This window comes from Phoca vitulina, unplaced genomic scaffold, assembly GCF_004348235.1.
Source record: "Phoca vitulina isolate PV1807 unplaced genomic scaffold, GSC_HSeal_1.0 scaffold25, whole genome shotgun sequence".
Taxonomy (NCBI): Eukaryota; Metazoa; Chordata; class Mammalia; order Carnivora; family Phocidae; genus Phoca; species Phoca vitulina.
This window is the reverse complement of record NW_022589728.1, coordinates 43,874,746-43,896,528: the sequence shown is the minus strand read 5'-3', so window position 1 is coordinate 43,896,528 and position 21,783 is coordinate 43,874,746. Positions and strand designations below refer to the sequence as shown.

The 21,783-nt window shown below is 45.5% G+C and overlaps 1 protein-coding gene across 2 annotated transcripts in view; it reads right to left on the bottom strand.

Moving 5' to 3' along the window:
- The window catches only part of MATN2 (matrilin 2), a 128,699-nt gene extending 118,814 nt beyond the window's left edge, over nucleotides 1-9,885 (bottom strand). For both annotated transcript variants that reach the window (XM_032421582.1, XM_032421581.1), the window contains exon 1: nucleotides 9,655-9,885. The gene's annotated coding sequence lies outside the window, so the exon portion shown is untranslated. The remainder of the gene's footprint in view (nucleotides 1-9,654) is intronic.
- Nucleotides 9,886-21,783: the final 11,898 nt, after the last annotated feature.

Genomic DNA, 21,783 nt, shown 5'->3' with positions numbered 1-21,783 from the left:
AGGGTGAGATTTCCAGGTCTCCTTGAACTCTAGGCGCTGCAGACCCGCTGTGCCACCTTTTCAGTATCAAACATGCCCCTTGTCCTTAAAATGTCACTTATGGGTTTGAGCCTTAAGAACTCAGGGAACTTCCATTGGTAGGTTCTTGGATACTCTGAGCAGGGCATGCATATTAAAATTTTTCGTCACTTTGGTCTCTATGAGACTGAATGGAAAACTTGACAGGGAAAAAAATATCCTCAAGTTTCTCCTTGGGGTTATTTTTTATCAATTGTCTATAATCATATTCTGTACCTTGGATTTGAAAAAGGAAAAAATCATATCTGAAGATTCCAAGTAACATTATTCCTTCAGTCTAATAACAGTGTATGGCACAAAGTAATATATATAAATTCCCAAGGAATGTATGCACAGCTGATACAAGGTAGCATCACATAGTGAGCCTCCCAGCCTCCCTGCCTTCCTGCCTCCCTCACATGTCTCCTAAGAGGCAGCAGGGTGCAGTAGTTAAGGGCTTGGACTCTGGCACCAAACTTCCTGCCTTTGAATCCCGACTCTTGAAACTCACTGTGTATGACCTTGGCCAAGCTATTTAACCTCCCGAGGCTTGTGGGAATATGGGATAATATTAGTTAACTGAGTGAATTAATGCATGTAACTGAAGCATTCAGCATAGTGCCTGGCACACATGGGGAAGTGGGGACAAGCAAATGAGCAAAGGCGCTGGGGGACCAGAGAAGAATAGGATCAAACCCGATGTTGAGCAGGAATAAAGGATTCTAACTCTGAGTTCCAGGTATCCACAGGGGCAAGGGGACTTTGAACCAGAGGAGCCCTGTCCACCAGACCAGCACCGCCTTTACCCATTTTCTGTATTGGTATAGCTAGTATAAAGGCTCAGAAGGATTCTAAGCAGGGAAGTGACAGGGTCAGAACCAGGTTTTCCTAGGATGGCCTATCTCAGTGCTTCACATAGGATGAGAAAGGTACTTGGCCACATGGTGAGTGATGTCAAGACTATTCTCTCTGGGGGCGCCTGGGTGGCTCAGTGAGTTAAATATCTCACTCTTGATTTCGGCTCAGGTCAAGATCTCAGGGTCATGAGACAGAGCCCCACGTCAGGCTCTGTGCTGGGCATGGAGTCTGCTTGAGATTCTCTCTCTCCCTCTCCCTCTGCCCCTCCCCCCCCACTCTTTCTCTCTCTCTCTCAAATTAATAAATAAATCTTAAAAAAAAAAAAAAAAAGACAGTCCTGCCTGGCATATGAGTGTCATCACAATTTATTAATTTATATAAATTAGGTGGGGAGGAGGGAAGATTTAAGGAGGAACAACATTTAAGTAACATCACGTGCATGTAAAATCTTTACTAAGTCCTTATCTTGTGCTTGGCAGTTTCACCCAGCTGACTTCATTTAATCCTCATACCTATCTTGCAGAAATCAAAATGATTACTTCTGCTTTTTAGAGATGAGGAAACGGAGGCTCACAGAAGCTCAGTAACTTGATCACGGTCAAACAGCTAAAGCAAGTAGCAAAGTAGGGATTCAAACCCAGGGTAAGCAGGCCAATTTACCAATTCATTGATTAGCAGAAAACCCAATTAGCTGCAAGTCAAATCCCAGAAGACAACTCATGAAAGGGCATAGCTGTTCTGCCGCAGAGGCAGGAACAGGGTAGGGCCAGGGCAAAGACCATTTCCCAAACCTTAAAAAAAAAATACTCAGTAATTAGTGAATTGTTTGTTCAGCAAATTGCTTTCAGGAATTGACCTGGAGATAAACCCCGGCTGTCAAACTTCAAAGTCCAAAGTTTTTCACACTTGCTGTATAGAGCTCACTTTTCCCTATGCATTAAAATTCTATTAAAAATAGCAAATGTTTGTACAGCACTTACTACGTGCCAGGCACTGGGCCAAATGCTTTAAATGTATTAAGTCATTTAATTCTAACAGTAACTCAGAGAAGGTAGGTAATTTACCTAAGCTTATGCAGCTGATAAAGTGGCGAAACTCCAGAGCATATCGGCTCATTACTGATAACTACTGCCCCCAACTTTTTAAATAAACTAAATTCTTCACTAATTAGATCGGCCCTTTTTCATAGCTTTAACTGTGAGATTCCTTCTGAGAAAAGGAAGAACACTTAGAAGAGTTTGCCTCTTTCTCTGGTCTTAAACCTATTATTTACTTTCAAGCTTCCTGGGTATTTACCACATTTTAAATGACTTTTTAAGTGTGTTATGTCATTTATATGTGAGTTATTATTTTACTGCTTTCTCCTTCCTCCAAACTGAGAAAATACAAAGTCCCCCTTTATTTATTTCAAAATGTATACAACATGTTCTCTAAGCCCACTTGCAACCTGACATATTTGCATTTAAATCCAAACATTTGGAACATGATGTGGTGGGTGAGTATCATTTTCAAAAAACAATACCATTTCATGTGCTTGGGTTTCTTGCTGATTTCAAGAAGTGTTTGTGTTTTCAGGTCACCATCACTAACTAAAAGGGGAATAGGGGAAGGGGAAGGCGTGAAAAATAAACAGAACTTGAGGCACCTGGCTGGCTCGGTCAGTAGAGCATGAGACTCTTGATCTCAGGGTGGTGAGTTCGAGCCCCATGTTCGGCGTGCAGCTTACTTAAAAAAAGGAAAAAGAAAAAAGAAAACACAGAACCAAGCACTTCTAGGTGTCTAACACTGAGCAGGTTACTCTTATCCTCTCTGTGCCTCAGTCTCCTCATCTTTAAAGCAGGGATAAGAAATAGACCTGGTTGTTGTATGGATTAAATCAGTCCTATACATAAAGCATGCAGAACAGTGAATGGCACAAAGTAAGTGCTCAGTAAGCTACTTGTTGTTCTTATTATGCAATCAAACCAATTAATACAAAGTACACATTGTTCATTTTGTCATATTAAGCCATTTAACACATCAACTTAACTTTTATGTTATTTATGACCAGTATAATAGAATAATGACATACAAATATATAACTTAAAAATAATGCTAATATCTGAAAGTATTTAAAACTTTCCTTTTAAATGCAATGGCATGGTCAGTCACAAGCTGGTGGAAAAGATTTACGCATTTCTGATCTGTTATTTATATCTGACTATATAAACTCATAAACTCAGTAAGAAGACAACCCATCTGAAAATATGTGAAATATTTGAACAGTCACACCAGCAAAGAAGATATTTGGATGACAAATAATCATATGAAGAGATGTTCAACATTCTTAGTCATTATAAAAATGCAAATTAAAACCACAACAAGACTCCATGACAAATCCACTAGAAAAACTAAAATTAAAAAGATGGCTATAACCAAGTATTGGTGAAGATGTGAAGAAACTGAAACCCTAATACATTGCTGGTAAGAATGCAAAATGGTGCAGAGGCTCTGGACAACAAATTGCCAGTTTCTCATAAAGTTCAATGTACACTTGCCAAATGACACAGCACAAGTGACCAGCTGTCCTGGTTTACCCAGAACTGTCGATGTTTTAGCCCTGAAAGTCCTGCATCCTGGAAAACTCCTTAGTCCTGGACAGACTGAGATGTTTCATCTTGCTACCAGCAACCTCACTCCTCAGAATTTACGCAAAAGATATGAAAACACATCCACACAAAGACTTATACTCAGATGGTCATAGGAGCTTTATTTATAAAAGCTAAAAACAGGATACAACCCAAATGTCCACATGTTGATGAATGGATTAATAAACTGCGGTACATCCATACAATGGAATACTACTCGGCAATTAAAGGTTGAATCTTAAAATAATTATACTGAGTGAAAGCAGCCAGACACAAAAGATTATAATCTGAACGATTCTATTTATGTGACATTCAATAAAGAGCAACACTATATGACAGAAAGCAGATCCGTGATTCCAGGGCGTGGGGGTGGGAAAAGAAGATCAGCTACAAAGGGACATGAGGGAAATTTGGGGGAGGGGGGCGATAGAAGTATTTATATCATGATTATGGTGGAGGTTACATGGCTGTATGCATTTGTCAGAACTCATCAAATTGTCCCCTAAAAATGATGAATTTTATTGGTATGGAAGTTATACTTCAAAAAAGCTGTTTAAAAGAAACTAAAGGAATGTGGGAAAAAATATTGTATACATGCCAACATAAAACCAGTAGGACAATATTAATATAGGCAAGATAGACTTTTAAAAAAAAAAATGCAATGGCAGTGCGACAAGGAAAAAAAAGGTCAGAGCATGGACCCCATATTAATAATGTTGCTCAGTTGGGCACTTACAGCTCACTGCAAGCATTTGGAGAACAGGAGCCGGTTCTAGCTGGGAAATGGACTGATGCTTGAGAAACAGTTCCTTTCATGTATGGGCATAGGAGGATTGTTGTGCTGGGAAACAGAGGTTAATTCAATCTGAACAGATTCCGTGAAGCATTCAGGAGCATGGAAAGAATATTTTTAAAAAAATACAACAGCTTTGACTTTGTTTTAACAATGTTTCTCCTCTCCATGGGACAATGAGTCTTTTCATTTAGCTCTAGCAAGGGGGTGGGGGAAAGGAGAGAGGAGACTGCTCTGACCCTCTTAGCCTTGGGTTCTTCTAAGCATCCCCATTCCAAGTAAATTGTCAGGCGAGTAGGATCCCACCAGAGCCAACAGGATGTGCTGTAGGCCTTGAGAGGAGAGGCCTGGCCCTGTTAGAACACCCTGCGTGACCTCAGTTAGGTGACTTCTCTCTCTGGGTTTTAATTAGTCAGCCGTAAAATGAGAGGCATGGCCTGAGAACAGTGTTTCTCAACCTAAACCAGGCCACAGGCCAGCACAATCCTGCGATCCTAAAGAAGGTTGGGCATGACTTTCTACAAGGTGGTAAACTCTGCCTCTGGACAAGAAGAGAAAGGGGGTAGGCCGTTACTATTTTTTAAGTGCTTACTATGTCCGAGGCAGTGACCTGGGCATTTTCTGTATTATCATCTCGTTGGATCCCTACAATCCTTCTGTGAGGTGGATGAGTTCCTAATTTTATGAATGGGACACTAAGAGGGGAAGACACTCTCCAAGGCCTGAGAGCTAGCTAAGGGACAAAGCCAAGCTTCTATCCCCGCCATCTCCCTGGCCTGAGGAGCTCAGATTCTTATCACAGTCAGTGCCTCCCTCCACGCGGGTCCCTTGGCCTGGAAGCCCTACATGAACCAAAATCGCCTTCATTCCTCAAGGCTCAGCTCATGGTGTTACCCACTCTCTAAAATGTTCTCCAGTTTTCCCAGTAAGGATTGACTTCTCTATACACCCGGAACAATGGGTTTGTTGTCTGCTCTAGCCCTCGCTTTCTTTTTCTTGCTACTCGATCTGTCTCCCTGCCTCATCTGTGAGCTGCTCCTTGGGACATACCTTGTCATTGCTGTACCACCCATGTGCTGGGGGCCAAATTTTATAAATAAGTTTTTAGAAAATAGACAAATGATGAATAAACACACTTATTGACCAACGAAAGATCAATAAATGTTGGATCAAACTAGTTTGGCAACTGACAACTGCCAAGTCCCAGCTCATGTCTTTCTCTATATAGGATATTTGCCTAAATAAAGGCAACCCCAGCGGCTATCTCCTATGATGGGAGGACCCCCTCCCTCAAATTTCTCAGCCAAGTTAAATATATAATTTTAAAAGGATATAGATTAAATATCAAATATCGAGTCACAGTAACTAATGTATCAACTTAGTCACAAATGCCTATTCAAAACACTTCAAATTACAAAATAATGTTATCACTTTAGAAGTAAGGCTTTTCTCATTAAAAATGTTCCATAAAACAATGTTTTCAAATGCTTGCCTTTCAAACATCACTACTGTGTCAACAACAAAGATACGTTTTGAGTCTTCTAACCTCTCCACCCCTGTCTAAGTTGTCTGAGACACAGCACTTTCCAGACCCATATGGGATGCTGTCACTGGAGGTTTTATCTCGGGCCAACAGAAGAGGACAGTGTATCTCTGCAACTTACTCACTCATTGTGTTGTTCTTTAAAGGACTGTATCCAGCATCATCCAATCCTTGCAACTGGGAAATTGTGCCCTCAAGAATAATTACAAAATCCGAGTTGATTTTTTTTATTGTTTTGGTATGTATCTAGATGTATCCAAAGGTAGCACTTTGATTGAGAACATTTTGAACATAGTGTGTCTTCCCCAAACAGCACTTTGTTCAAAATATTTGCTAGATTCCCTGTACTTTGAGAGACTCTGCAAGGACTCAAATAGAGGGCAATTTCCTCTTTTCTAAGGAATAATTTTTTGGGGGGGAAAAACCCTCCCCTCATATTTTGGTATATATGGTCATTCCTTCCATATCTTTTTTTCCCTTCCATGCACTCAAGCACCAAATCCTGCCATTTTTTTTCTCAGTGATGTCACTCATGTCTTCTTCCCTTCCCATCCATACCGAGGTCACAGTCCTAGACCTTATTCCCATCACAGAGACCACTGGCAGCTACCCCCCCCCCAATATCTTCCTTCCTCTCCTTCCTTGGTAATACTCCCACTTTTTACCTGGACGTGTGACAGGCTAGAATAAAGACCATGGCTCCCAGTCCTCCCTTCTTGCCTGTGTGACTACATGCTGGCCAGTGGATGGCAGTGGTCATGGTATGTACAACTTCTGAAAAGTGTCCTAAAGGAGGGATGGGGAATTGATCTCCTTGCTTCCTGCTTTCCTGCTAGCTGGAAGGAGAACATCCTGGCTGGATACCCAGCAGTCATGTTGAACCATGACCCACGATGGAAATGGAAGCCACGCTGCATGGTAAAGCGAAGCACAGGAGTGTGGGTCCCTGACCTCACTCTCACTTTGGACTCACCACCTCCAGGCTTCTAGAATGCAAGACAGAAATAAACTTCCTTCTTGAAGCCACCGTTATTTCAGTTTTTTTCTGTAAGTTGGAATTGAACATTAGTCCAAGTCTCCCCTACTGAGTCCATCTAGCACCAGTGCTGAATTCAATCTTCCCAACACACTTATCATGCTTGCTTATCATGTTCCTGCTCAAAAACTGTCAGAGTTCCAACTTCCACATGCCAACACAGTAAAATCTAGATTCCTTAGTTTAGCATTCAAAGCCCTATCATCTGGCCCTGTATTATAATGCTGACCTCAACAACTCCCCCCAGCCACCCCCCCAACACACACACAAACACACAAACACACACACAGGGCTGAGACTGGCAGCCAGGTCCTTCAGGTGCCAAGATCAGTGTGCTCTCCGGGTTGGGCCCCCGCTCCCTCTCACCACTGACCTCGTCACTACCACCAATTTCTGACAAGGGCCCAAGCGTCTGGGATCCAGCCCAGCCCTGCCTTTCCCTCTGAGTCCCCTTCAGGGTCCTGCCAGGTAAGGCAGTGATGGCCGTCTGCCAAGCCACATGGCAAGGTTCAAAGATGACCTCACAGTCTGGAGCTCCAAGTGGCAACTGGTCCCTTGGAAGGGCCTTTCTGGCACTGTTTACTAGCAACGGTGACGACATGTTCCGCTCTCCTTGGCGCTTCAGCCTCCCTCTTCCCATGATCCTCCCGAGCTATTCTCACAGTGGGAAGCAGGGCAGCCCTCCTGAGCTTCCCTAAAGATGGGGAGTCCCAGGAAAGGGTTCTCTTGAACACAGGTGCTGCAGACCAGAGGGCAGTGGGTCCCGGGGAAAGCGCTAGAGACCCTCTGACCCACTTGACTGGTCTTAAACTCCAGCACTCACCCCTGAGGCTTAGCATGTCCTCTGTCACTGCCTGCCCGGCTTCACGCCCAACACCTGGTGCCCACCAGCATTGACACCCATCACACCCTGCGGCCTGCTTTTCCTGAGACCTGAGCCTGTCTCTACCCCTTTCTCCAGCCACACCCTTGCCTTCTTTTAGGCACCAGTCAGAGCTGTTTCGAGGAAAATTGTGGGATCTCCTTCTAGAACTTCCAAAGACCCTCCTATTTCTTTGCTGTCTTTCAAGGAGCAATCACCTATTTCCTTTTCTTTAAATCTTGGGCCTCATTACAACTACCTCTGGCTGAACAGAGATACCTGGTGCTTGCTGGTAAGAGCCCAGGGCATGACAACCATGGGAGGGTATCTCGGAGGTGGACTCTGCTATGGCGTCTCCAGTGAGTGAGCTCAGGCCACAGTGGTTCCAGTTTGCCTGGGTCTGGATGCTAGGAGCAAGGGAACCCTGGAGCCCAGGTTTACAAAAAAGAGAGTCCCGGCAACTGGGAGGCCTCAGGCTGAATTCTATTGGCAGGAATAAAAGTGTGGACAGGTAGTGAAGAGCCACAGATCTCCGCATTCTCAAGGGGATTCTAAGGGACCAAGTTTCAGGGGCGAAGAGGAAACTTTCCAGGCCATAAACCCATTTTGGTATCTTGACATGGTTTTATGAAGCCGTCCCTTAGAGAGCAGGTAGGGAGAGCTGCGCAGGAGTGGCCTCCAGAATGGAAAACCCCAGGTAACGACATGTGGATTATCTGCCACCTTCCTGGATCTGTGGAGAGGCTATCTTCCTGAGTTGGGGAGGAGGTGACTGCTCATAGGAACTCCTTGCTTTCTCTGGAAAGAGAGGTAATGGAACTCACCAGGTAGCTTTAGGATGTGCCTGGAACTGTTCTAAGGACTTTAATCCTCACAGTCCTGTAGGTATTAACATCTCCATTAGACAGATGAGGAAACTGAGGCATAGAGTAGTTGGGTTACTCCGAGGTTACCAACCCGAGAGCTTCACAGCCGGGGTTTGAACTTAGGCAGGCTAATCCCAGATTCTATGCCCCTGACCACCTACCCCTCCAGCCTCCCCTCTCCTGGAAGGCCCGCCCATTCAGTGCACTTGGTGCATATGCATCCTGGCCCCGATTTATGACAATTTGGAATTTGGTCAAATGGGTTGGTTCAGGGTGGGGGTCTGTTCCTGAGGAGCTACCTTCCCGGGCGTCCAGTCCCGGAGACCTTAACGAGAGAGGGTCCCCGTTTTTCTGTCTCCTCCCCAAACTGTCCTCGGAGGTTTCCAGCAACTACCACAAAATGCCCTCCCCCTTCTCTCCCTTCTCCACAATGGAGAGACACCGGAGGGAGGACCAAGAACAAAATCCAGATGACACGGCATTAAAATACCAGCCGACCGAGGGGAGGAATCCGACTCGATCGGGCCTGTCAGTAGGACAGGAATCACACTGGATGTGCCCGCTCAACAAGTCTCCCCCGCCCTCCCCCGGGCCGCGGGAGCCCAGGTCCGGAGTCCCCGCGGCGGGGCACAGCGCCCCCACTGGGCAGTGCGGGCTGGCGGCCGCGCCGTGCGCCCCGAGCAGGGAGCGCGCCCCGCTCGCCCGGCCGGGCTGGCCTGACTTCTCGCCGCCCCGGGGTCCCGGCAGCGCCGACCTCCGCTCGCGCCGGCCCAGCGGGGTCCGGAGCGACGGGCCCCGGGGCGGGAGGGGGCGTCTGGCCGCAGGGGCCGCGCGGAGCCGCAGGGGCCGGCGCGAGGCGGGCGCGCAGGCCTGGGGGCAGCGGCCGCGTGCGCCCGTCCGCCCGAGCTCTGCGGGTCTGTCTGTCGGTCCGTCAGGCGGTCGGCCGGTGTGTCCGCGCCTCGGGGCAGCCGGGGCCGTGCACAGAGCCCCGGGGAAAGCGCGCCCCGCTCACCTGCAGCCGCTGCCGCGGGCGCCTGGGCAGCGAGACGGGCGCAGCCACCCGGGTCTCCGTCGTCGGCCTCCTCGGCGCTCGGAGAGGCGCGGTTCTCCTCGGGGGTCGCTCGTGGGAGCCGCGGCCGCTGTCTCCTCCTTCGCCGCTTCCTCCAAGTCCCATCCCAGAGCGCTCCCCTCGCTCGCTGGCTGCCTGCGAGGCTCGGGGCCAGCGCGGGAGGGCGGCGGGGAGGCGGCGCCGCGGCGAGGGTGGGGAGCGGGCCGGGCGGAAGGAGGGGTGTCTTCTTTGGGGATGGGGAAGGCGCGGAGAGGGAGCGGCCTCACCCTGCGGGCAGCCCCGGAGCTGGGCACCCCGGCCGTGCGCCCTGCCTGCCGCCACCCCGCTCCGCTCGGTCCCTCCGCCAGCCCAGGCGGGATTCGGACTCCAGGGGTCCGGACCGCAAACTCCGAGCAACAGAGGCTTTGGGGGACTTGGCGGGGTGGGGTGGGGGTGGGGGGAGAGCATCTCCTGCGAGAAGGGAGGCATGGCAGGGGTACTCTATCCTGAACTTGGGGTCATGATCTGCAGGAGGCATCCCTCGATGATGGTGATGAAGAAAAAGTGGTGAGAATTGGGATAATTGGGGACAAGTGCCAGGACCTGTCTTGGCAGTGCCCAGAACACCCCACCAGTGCCAGTTCGTATTAACAGAACGTCCACTGGCCGGGGACCAGACCAGGCCCGGGGGTGGGGAGTGAAGTAAGGATGCCAGGACACATAGGAAACAAAGAAGGAGCAGAGAAAGTCTAGTTCAGACAAGACTTTTGAAATTATGCGCGACAGATACTTGCAACTTTGTAAGGTGGGAGAACATGACCTTAGACGTCTCCGCAGAACTTTGGAGGGATGCAGATGACAGGATTGGGCAGTGGCAGGGAGAGGGCCTGGTATGACCAGGTGGGTGAGTGGGCAATGTACACCAAGCCAGCACATCTCCTAATAATGGCTCCAAAATTCTGTCCCCAAACACGTACCCAACACACCCAGGCCAGGTTTTAACAAGCTAAGGGGGAGAGGCCGCAGAACTAATGAGTTTCAAAAGGTTTGGCGGTGCCGGAGTCTGATAATTTCCGTCCTCTTGGCTGCCTTTACTCCTAACCATCACTCCTATTTTATGATCGAGTTGGTTTCTGGAATATAAATGAACACCAGGGACAAAATCAATTTCTCAGAAAAGCTCCAGGGGTGGGAAGTAAAACTTCTAGTCATAAAGCAAGGGGTTAACATACTCAAGCCATCAGACAACAACATGGTGCCATAATGCAGAGAAAGACTCTTGGATCCATGTTCCCTTGTTCCCCTAACCTGCCCCTTAGGCCCACCAGGCACTCTTGGCTGCCTGCGCATATCAGAAATGGTTACTTTGTATGTCTTTGGGAGGAGGTAGGTAGAGGTCAGAAAGCAGAGGAAAGTCTTCAGGAAATGTTTGGTCTCTGAAGTCTTGGATCCCACAGAAGAAAATTCTTCCTGAGTCTGGGCCAGTGAAAATCCCTTAGGAGCTAGGGAAGTTGAGTTGCAGTTTATGGAAACTTGCATTTAAAATGTGTTGCCTTATTCCAAGACACCAGTATGATCCAGTAATTTACCAAGAAAACAACAGCAATTCCAAAATCCTTCCAAATTTTAAGGAATTGTAAGTAAGTAACTGATTCCAGGGACTCTAGGATATGCCAACTAAAATGGGTGTTTTTCTCCAGGGAATTCTATCAAAATTCTTCAGAATAGGAAATCTCTGTACGAAGCATTCCTGGGGCCAAGTCAAATGGGTCAATGAGTTGTTCTACCTTGTGGAATGATCCTCAGGTCTGCCAGAAAAAATGAAGCATAAGTGAGCTCAATGTCCTGAAATATCAAGTCAGAAAAAATAATGCCTTCATTTCCCAGTTACCTTTTGGTGAATGCAAGTTGATAACAACAGAGGCTCTTGGGGAGAGCCCAGATTTGCCTTTTCTGCCAGAGGCCTTGCTACCAGCTTAGTGTACAGAGAATCTTATTCAGAAGAAGTGTGGGTTTAAGATTTTCAGTTCTCATGCGGGCAATCGTACGCCCACAGATAAGAATGAGGGCATGTAGAAAGTTCAAGAGTCAGTTGGAATGGATAGCTGTCTAAATTCATTACACCTGGTAGCTCTACCGGGTCCAAATCTCAGTTCTCTATCTCCACATGTGGTCTATTGTGGCGTAAGGACTGGGGTGGGGGACATCAATTGACCCAGGCCTCACAATCATGACTAACCTCATAGAGACTTTTGATATGAATTCATCTCTTCCTTATAAACCATTAAAACTTTCTGTTTTGTTTCGTTTTGCTTCCTAGAGGGCAGATTGAAATGAGACTATTAAATGGAAGGGGACCAGAAACCAAAGAGCAGACAGGTTGGTTCATAGACCCACAACGTAAAACAAACCTTGTATTGAATGGGTGAGGAGAAGTGTAGAATTGCAGTCTCACCTCACTTGCACTGTGTTTCTCAAGGTGACTGATGACGTTTGAGTCCCATGTAAACTGTTGGCGCTCTCCCCCTCTCATCAAGGGGAAGGGCAGGATGTCTTATCTAGGAGACATTCCCCCTTTGGGCCAGCTGCCAGTTGGTTGGGGCTGGAGGTTAAGAGGGGAGCACTGCGAGGCGGTGGCTGGGTTTCTACTCCAGCCCAGGACAGCACTTCCTTCTGGATGCCCCATCAGCATGGACAGCTGGTTCCATGTCCAGAAGATCCTCCTTGAGGAGGATGGTACTGCTGTCCCAGGTAGAATGATTTCCAAAAAAAAAAAGTACTCTCCCATCTTGGAAAGACAAGATGAAAGTGATCAGGAAAAAACTATAGCAAGTCAAAATTTTATTTAGGAAAATAATATACCATTCAAAGAAGACTCAGATGTTTGTATGTGATCTTGAACTTGGGCCATTTGCTCCTGAGGGCAGGGACCAGGCCTTCTGCTTGTTTTCAGATATTGCCCTATGCCATGCAGTGGAAGGGACTGGGCTGTCATGGCCTGAACCTGGAGTTCAGAACCTTGTAATGTTTGGGAAATCAGGTTGATGAGGCTACCTATCAAAAATGAGATAATAGCAGGGAGTGGGGAGTTTCAATGCATAGGCAAGAGTGAGTGGAAATCTGACTTGTTTTCTTGGATATTGGCAAGGCTAAAACACTGCCTGTCTTCCTGGAAACTGGTTTCCCCTTTCGAGCAGAGGATGGACCTGCTAAGCATGGCAGCATCACTCCACTGCTTCTTTCATCCTTAAACCTAGGAATGGGTACAAAGTGGTCTGCCATTAGAGGCCAATAGCCTCAGGGCGCCTGGGTTGCTGAGTCGGTTAAGCAGTTAAAAATTAAGCGTCTGCCTTCAGCTCAGGTCATGATCCCAGCGTCCCAGGATGGAGCCCTGCATCAGGCTCCCTGCTCAGGGGGGAGCCTTCTTCTCCCTGTGCCCCTCACCCGACTCGTGATCTCTCTCTCTCAAATAAATAAATGCAATTTTTTTAAAAAAGCCAATAGCCTCATACCAGTGACATACAACTGACTACCTTCTCTCAATGCCATCAATAAATTGATGTCTACATTGGTTGCCCGGTGTGAAATCAGACTGCACGATACTCAGGCAATGACTATGTGTATCTGCCCTACAAAATCCTCCAGGATGCTGGCAGAGCTCAAAAATGGTGACTCAAGAATAACAAAAATATCAGAAGTTAGGACTTTTCCATGTTCTTTCTTGCTGAAGAAAATAACTGGGATGTGGTTATTACTGGGGTTCAACAGAAAGGGAAACACTACAGATAGTCCAGTGGAAAAGAATAAGGCAATGCACCACGGAGAGCTGCAATAAATCACAAGATGGAGAAAAATAAGATGTAGTGAAATAAAGTGAACAATTTCATTGGGAGAGCAGTCTTTGAAAAGAAGCAATGGAAATGTCTTGACTCATTTTAAACAAGAATTGACAAAGCAATTCCCCGGTACAGAAAGTGCCAGAACATTACTGGCTATATGTGTACTGTATGTGAAGAGAAAGAGGTTGAGAAGAGGATGCAATAACCAAAATTTTAGAGTTGAAAATTTTCTTAGAGCAAAATGTCTAAGACACCTCAGCATCCCTGGCCAGGCCTAATGAGAGAGCCCTGCCTAGCACGGCTTCACCTTTAGCTCCAGCCTATGCCTGGGGGCAGAAGAATATTGTCAGAACCATTTCTGAAAATCAATTACAGGCATACCTCAGAGATACTGTGAGTTTGATTCCAGATCGGTGCAATAAAGCAAGGATTACAATAAAAGGAGTCGAGTGAATTTTTTGTTTTCCCAGTGCATATAAAAATTACATTTTTAGGGGCACCTGGGTGGCTCAGTCGTTAAGTGTCTCCCTTTGACTCAGGTCATGATCCCAGGGTCCTGGGATCGAGCCCCGCATCGGGCTCCCTGCTTGACGGGAGGCCTGCTTCTCCCTCTCCCACTCCCCCTGCTTGTGTTCCCTCTCTCGCTGTGTCTCTCTCTGTCAAATAAATAAATAAATAAAATCTTTAAAAAAAAATTACATTTTTTAAAAAAATTTTATTTAAATTCAATTTAAGTAACATATAGTGTATTATTAGTTTCAGGGGTAGAATATAGTGATTCATCAGTTGCATATAATACCCAGTGCTCATTACATCACGTGCCCTCCTTAATGCCCATCACCCAGTTACCCCATCCCCCGTCCCCCTCCCCTCCAGCAACCCTCAGTTTGTTTCCTTTGATTAAGAGTCTCTTATGGTTTGTCTCCCTCTCTGGTTTCATCTTGTTTTATTTTTTCTTCTCTTCCCCTATGATCCTCTGTTTTGTTTCTTAAATTCCACATATCAGTGAAATCATACGGTATTTGTCTTTCTCTGACTTATTTCGCTTAGCATAATACCCTCTAGTTCTATCCATGTCTTTGCAAATGGCAAGATATCACTCTTTTTGATGGCTGAGTAGTATTCCATTGTATATATATACCACATCTTCTTTATCCATTCATCTCTTGATGGACATCTGGGCTTTCTTCATAGTTTGGCTATCGTGGACATTGCTGCTATAAACATCAGGGTGCGGGGCACCTGGGTGGCTCAGTCAGTTAAGTGTCTGCCTTCGGCTCAGGTCGTGATCCCAGGGTCTTGGAATCGAGCCCCACATTGGGCTCTCTGCTCGGCAGGGAGCCTACTTCTCCCTCTCCCTCTACCTGCCGCTCCCCCTGCTTGTGCTCTCTCTTCTCTGTCAAATGAATAAATAAAATCTTTTAAAAAAAATCAGGGTGCAGGTGCCCCTTTGAATCACTATGTTTGTATTCTTTGGATAAATACCTAGTAGTGCAATTGTTGGGTCGTAGCTCTATTTTTAACTTTTTGAGGAGCCTCCATACTGTTTTCCAGACTGGCTGCACCAGTTTGCATTCCCGCCAACAGTGTAAGGGGGTTCCCCATTCTCTGCATCCTCGCCAACATCTGCTGTGTCCTGACTTGTTAATTCACATTATGTCTAAAAAATGTACATAACTTAATTTAGAAAGATTTTATTACTAAAAAATGCTAACCATCATCTGAGCTTGCAGCAAGTTGTAATCACTGATCACAGGACTCCAAAAGCATAAATTACAAAAGAAAAAATAGATAAATTGGAATTCATCAAAATTAAAAGCTTTTGTGCCTCAGTGGACACCATCAAGAAAAGACAATCCACAGAATGGGGAAAATCTTTTGCAAATCATAGACTGATAGGAGACTTGTAGCTAGAATATATAAAGGACTCTTACAATTTAATAATAAAAATACAGCCCAATTTATAAATGGTCAAAATTTCTGAATAGACATTTTGGCAAAGAAGGTATTCAAATGGTCAATATGCAAGTGAAAAGATGCTCAATATAATTTGCCATTAGAGAAATGCAAATCAAAACCACAAGACATCACTTCACACCCACCAGAATGACTGTAATAAAAAGGACTGGCAAGCGGTTCTACCGAAACCTGCAGGCCAGCGCCTGCCCCTGCACCAGCCCCGTTCCCATGGCCCTGCCACGAAACAATGAGAGACACAGTTCTTGGCAGGCTACCGCCCCAGGGTACTGCACAGAAAGCAGACTGAAACACACCCCATTCTTCCTGTGAAAAAGGCCTATTTACTTGTCCTGGAACTTCAGCCCATAGGGCAGGCTTCAGGTTTACCACACTTCTAGAGGCTATGGAAGCACTCTCAGGGAATGTAGGCTGGGGGGACACTCTCCCTTGGCCTCACTATAGCTTGTCTGTACCACCCAGCAAACAGCTTATACACTTGTCTGGAACCCCAGTTTTTGCAACTGTCACCAAGGGAGCACCTCCAGATCACCTGGGCTGGAGGCCAGCAGAGTTTACAATCCTGGTCTCATAAGTCTGTATATATATGCGTATCTTAAAAGCTGCTGCCTGAGGGACCAGCTTCCAAGCAAACCGAAACTAGGTGCTGAGGGAGATCTCTCCCTCTGGAACACTCACAGGTCTTGGCATTGTCTTAACAACTGGGACCTATCAAGAATAAATCAGGCTGCTTAGACAATCACAAAGTTTTAAGAGACAACCAAAAGCTAGGGCAAGGTTCAACAATAAGTTTCATCTCCTACACAAGACCACTCCTTCAAGATGGAGAGGTGGTTGTTTCATCTAATATACAAAAACAAACACAGAGAGTCAAGCACAATGAGGAAACAGAGGAATGTGTTATAAATGAAAGAAAAAGATACAACTTCAGAAAAAAACCTTAATGAAACAGAAATAAGTAATTTACCTGATAAAGAGCTCAAAATAATGGTCATAAAGATGCTCACCAAGCCTGGGAGAAGAATGCATGAACACAATGAGAACTTCAACAAAGAGAAAATATAAGAAACTACCGAACAGAAGTCACAGAGCAGAAGAATACAATAACTGAACTGAAAATACACTAGAGGTGCTCAACAGCAGACTGGATGAAGAAGAAAGGATCAGCAATCTAGAAGACAGGGCAGTGTAACTCACCCAAACAGAGCAGCAAAAAGAAAAGAGAATTTGAAAAATTAAGATCATTTAGGGGAACTATGGGATAACATCGAGTGGAATAACATTCCCATTATAGGGGTCCCAGAAGGAGAAAAGAGAGAGAAAGAAGCAGAAAACTCATGTGAAGAAACAATGGCTGACTTCACATTTTTCTCAAATGCACATGAAAAAAGATGGGAAATAACAAGTGTTGGTGAGGATGTGGAGAAATTGGAACCCTTGTATGTTGCTGGTGGGAATATAAAGTGGGGCAGCCACCATGGAAAACATTTGGGCAGCTTCTCAGAAAGTTAAACATACAGTTATCACATAACCCGGTCATTCTACTCCTAAGTATATACCCAAGAGAAATGAAAACATATGCCTACACAAAATCTTGTACAAAAATGTTCATCACAGAATAATCCATAATAGGCAAAAAGTGGAAACAATCCGGGGCGCCTGGGTGGCTCAGTCAGTTAAGCATCTGCCTTCGGCTCAGGTCATGATCCCAGAGTCCTGGGATCAAGTCCCACGTCGGGCTCCCTGCTCAGTGGGGAGTCTGCTTCTCCCTCTCCCTCTGCCGCTTCCCCTGCTTGTGCGCACGCTCTCTCTCTCTCTCTGTCAAATAAATAAATAAAATCTTAAAAAAAAAAAAAAAAGTGGAAACAACCCACCAAGTGATGAACGGATAAGTAAAATGAATGTCATTCTGCAATACAAAGGAATGAGAGACTGATACAAGCTGCAAAATGAATAAACCTTGAAAACATGCCAAGTGTTAAGAGCCAGTCACCAAAGACCACTGGCTGCATGATTCTAGGTCCAGAATAGGCAGAACCATTAGAGAGAAATAAATTGCCTTGAGCTGGGAAGGTTGGGGATGGGGAGTGACCTTTTATGGGTATGGAGATCCTTTTGGGGGTACTGAAAATGTTCTAAAATTGATTGTGGGGATGATTGTACATCTCTGAATAATATTAACTACCATTAAATTGCAGCCTTTGGATCAGTGAATTGTATGGCATGTGAGTTACATATTAATAACACTTTGGTGTATGGGACTCATTTTAATTCTGAGTCTCCATGCAAACATTTTGGTCTCTTTTTGAACCAGACTGCTTCTCTTCTTCATTTGCACTCCCTGTTTTGAATGCTCTTTTTCCTGGAACCAGGTCTCTCCCATGTAGGCAGGAATGGCTTCTTGTTTCACTCCTCAGCTTCCTCGCCTGTTTTTTCTGATTATTCTCTGGCTCTTGCTTTCCACTGCCGGACTCACCTACTGGTGAGGACTTTTGTACTCGTCTACTATGGTCCCCCCCAAACCACAGGGAAATTCACATGGCTTTACTAGAAGAATCTTGTGATATTCTTGAAAGGATGAAAGGCAAACATGCTTTATCACACATAGTCTTTCAGGAGTTTTGTTTAAATCTCAAGAGCCCAGGAAGTGGATGAACACATCAACTGTACTTTGGTGGCGTAGTATCGGTTCAGAATTTTGCCCTGTATACCCAAGGCCTCAGAACTCCGTAGGGTCTCAGATTTGGTCACTGAGTGCTTTAACAATACACTGATCTCCTGGGAAGGGGAAAGGAAGTTCTGAGGGAGAGGCACATCTAGCAATTTAACTTGTCATTCAGAGCCCCCCTGAATTCAGCTCACATATAAAAGGAACTTGATCTCAAGAATAGTGTGAGCTAAGAATGCTGTTTTCTTTTGATTTCAAATTGAAGTAGAGCATTAGCTAGCCTCTCGTCTTAGCTGCTCTTTAATCTTCCTTCAGAGATCAAGCCTTTGATTACTGTGTTGCTGTTTTTTACCTATCACCTTTACAACTTTTTCCTAGAAGTCAGGATGCCCACCCCCCAAATTACACACTACAGCTGTTGTTGCATTGGTAGGGTTTTCTGGAGGAGTGACCCTCTCTTTGTTTCCTCGCATGGTCAATAGAAATGACATGTTTTCCCAGTGGGCTCTTCCGGGAGAAGTGATCTCTGTGGAGCTTGGGCCCCACTGAGCTGTTCTTAAGAATTTGTCACAATTGGGGCGCCTGGGTGGCTCAGTCGGTTAAGAGTCTGCCTTCAGCTCAGGTCATGATCCCAGGGTCCTGGGATGGAGCCCCGCATCGGGCTCCCTGCTCTGCAGGGAGCCTCTTTCTCCCTCTCCCTCTGCCTGCCGTTCCCTGAGCTTGTGCTCTCTCGCTCTCTTTCAAATAAATAAATAAATAAAATCTTAAAAAAAAAAAAGAATTTGCCACAATCGCCATGGGTGGGATTACAGGTGTTTTTAATTTCTCTCATATGCTTGTTTTATTCTTATTCTAGTAACTATTTGTGAGTTCCTTCTATTTGCCAGACAAGTGCCAGGCAGTGAAGACAGAACCCTACGGAAGATAGACAAAGACTCTATGAGTTTTCTTATCTACTAGAGAATTACAGACAAGGAAAACAAGAGAAGGGGCGCCTGGGTGGCTCAGTCATTTAAGCGGCCAACTCTCCGTGGTTGTGAGAATGAGCCCCTTGTCAGTCAGGCTCTGTGCTCAGTGCGAATTCTGTTGAGATTTTCTCCCTTTCCCTCTGCCCCTCCCCCTCGATCATGCACACATGCTCTCTCTCTCTCTTGCTCTCTCTAAAATCAATCAATCAGGGCTCCTGGGTGGCTCAGTTGTTAAGCGTCTGCCTTCGGCTCAGGTCATGATCCCAGGGTCCTGGGATCAAATCCCACATCGGGTTCCCTGCTCAGCGGGAAGTCTGCTTCTCCCTCTCCCACTCCCCCTGCTTGTGTTCCCTCTCTTGCGGTCTTTCTCTGTCAAATAAATAAATAAAATCTTTTTTAAAAAATAAATAAATAAAATCAATCAAATCTTTTAAAAAAGAGGTTAATTCAGAATTAAAAAAAAGAGAAGAAAAGCAACAGGAACCATAGAGTGTAAGATGTGCGTTGACTGGGTCACTGGATACGCTACGGAGGATTGTAAAATGAATACTTCCCAGACTAGTGGGTCATAAAAGCTTCCAGAAGGGAGTTTTTTAAGTTGAGGTCCCAAGGATTAATTGTTGGCTTTATTTTGTTTTTTTCTTACAATACATTACTTATGTTATTTTTTAAAAGCCCACAAGTTTACAGTGTTTCCTGGTGCCCCATACCTGGATTCACTGTGAAGACGTTTAAGGAAGCTGGCTCTCAGGGATGCAGATGATAGAGCACATTAAGTTCATAGGACAGAAGAAAGCCTACAGCCCCAAGGGAAAGGACTGCTCTATTCTGTCTCCTTCTCCTTTGAGGCGTGAAAATAGACACATTGACACAAGCTGCCTGGGGCAGGGGCAGGGAAGGAAGGTGAGTCTCAAGGCCTCCAACTGTTCCTCCAAGACAGTACAAACCAATGACAACACTGTTCTACTTACTTGCATACTAGTCTGAGTTAGAATGCCTGAAATCTTTTTTATTCAGATGTATTTGTTTATTTTTAGGCGGGGTGGGGGGCAGAGGGTGAGGGAGAGAGAATCTCAAGCAGACTCCACTGAGCGGGGAGCCTGACCTGGGGCTCGATCTCACAACGCTGAGATCACCATCTGAGCCAAAACCAAGAGTCAGACGCTTAACGGACTGCGCCACCCGGGTGCCCCTTCCTGAAATCTTAATATGCATATTTTCCTCAACAAAGATAAATCAGTGCAGTTTAAAAATGGTGCCTAATTTCCTCAAAAGCAATTGCTCACTTCAAACAATTAACCACTCTGAAAGTCCCACTGCATCTGATCTTTCTTCCTGCCTGAATCAATTCTTTATAATAAGAATTAAAAGCTGATATTTGCAGAACACTTTCCAGTCTAATCAAATAGGAAACTGACAGTTTTACTTATGTAATGCAAACTTCAAGATAAAGATCCACCCCAAGTTTACAAAGTTCACATGGCTTTGCATGACATGCTTGCCTTATTGGGATGTATTCCTTTCAATCAGTCAGCAGTTGTTGGTAAGAAGTGAGAGGCATGTACAGAATTCTGGGATTCTAGATGTCTTAAAGATACACAACACCCACTTACAAGGACTCAATTGGCATTTAAAGCCTGGCTCTGCCAATAACTGGTGTGACTTGGGACCAGTTCTCTTCCTTTAGAAGCCTCATTTCCTCATCTGTACAATGCAGATGAAGCTCATATGTATTAAGGGCTTAGCACAATGGTTGGCACATCGGAAGGGCTCAGTAAATGGTAAATGTCATTCCACCTGATCTAAAGGTGGAAGTCACAGGGCTGGAGACTGAACAGATATGGGGAAAGAAAGGGGGAAAGAGGAACAAGGCAGAGGACCTATGATTTATCTCCAAGTGGCATGACTGGGACGATGGGGAGGCCACCAGCTGAAACACAAGTCAACAGGAGCAGATTTGAGGAAAGGGAGGCCAATTTCCCATTTTGGGCACAATGAATAGGACATGTCAATAAATCATCGAGATAGAGAAAACTGAGAGCAGGATAAAAGCAGGGTTAGAGCTGCTCTTATTATTTATTGAAGGGAGCTCTACGTAGGAAAGATAAATGTAATTTAAAAAGGCCTAAATTTCAAAGAACTAAAGCAACTTCCAGTGAAAGTAAAATAGTGACAAAGAATAATTACAAATACATTCCTTTAGCTAATATGAATACTAGGTGAAAAGCCACATCTCACAAAGGCCACCAATCAGGGTCAGAGGGGCATCTTCACCACACAGGACACAGGGTCCTTTGTGCTGTGGCTGGTGGCACAGAGAGCAGATCCATTGTTCCCTTGTCTTCCCACAGCTGGGGGTTTCTTCAGGTGGAGACCACAGGTGGAAGCGTTACCGGCTCTTTAGTTTCGATGTCCCAAATCTAGGATCCCAGGAATCCGGAGCTTACGACTTTTCAAGTTCTGAGTAGGCATGGGGGGAGTTGCGATGCCACCACCCCAGCTGTGGGACTAGCAAGTAGCAGACAAGATGAAGACACGTTCAGTCTGGGCCCTTCCTGAGAGAACTGCGGCTCAAACCCTACATGCTGGCTAACCACGCGCAATCCACCTGGGCTCATCCAGTTCTCTTCCAAACTCGCTT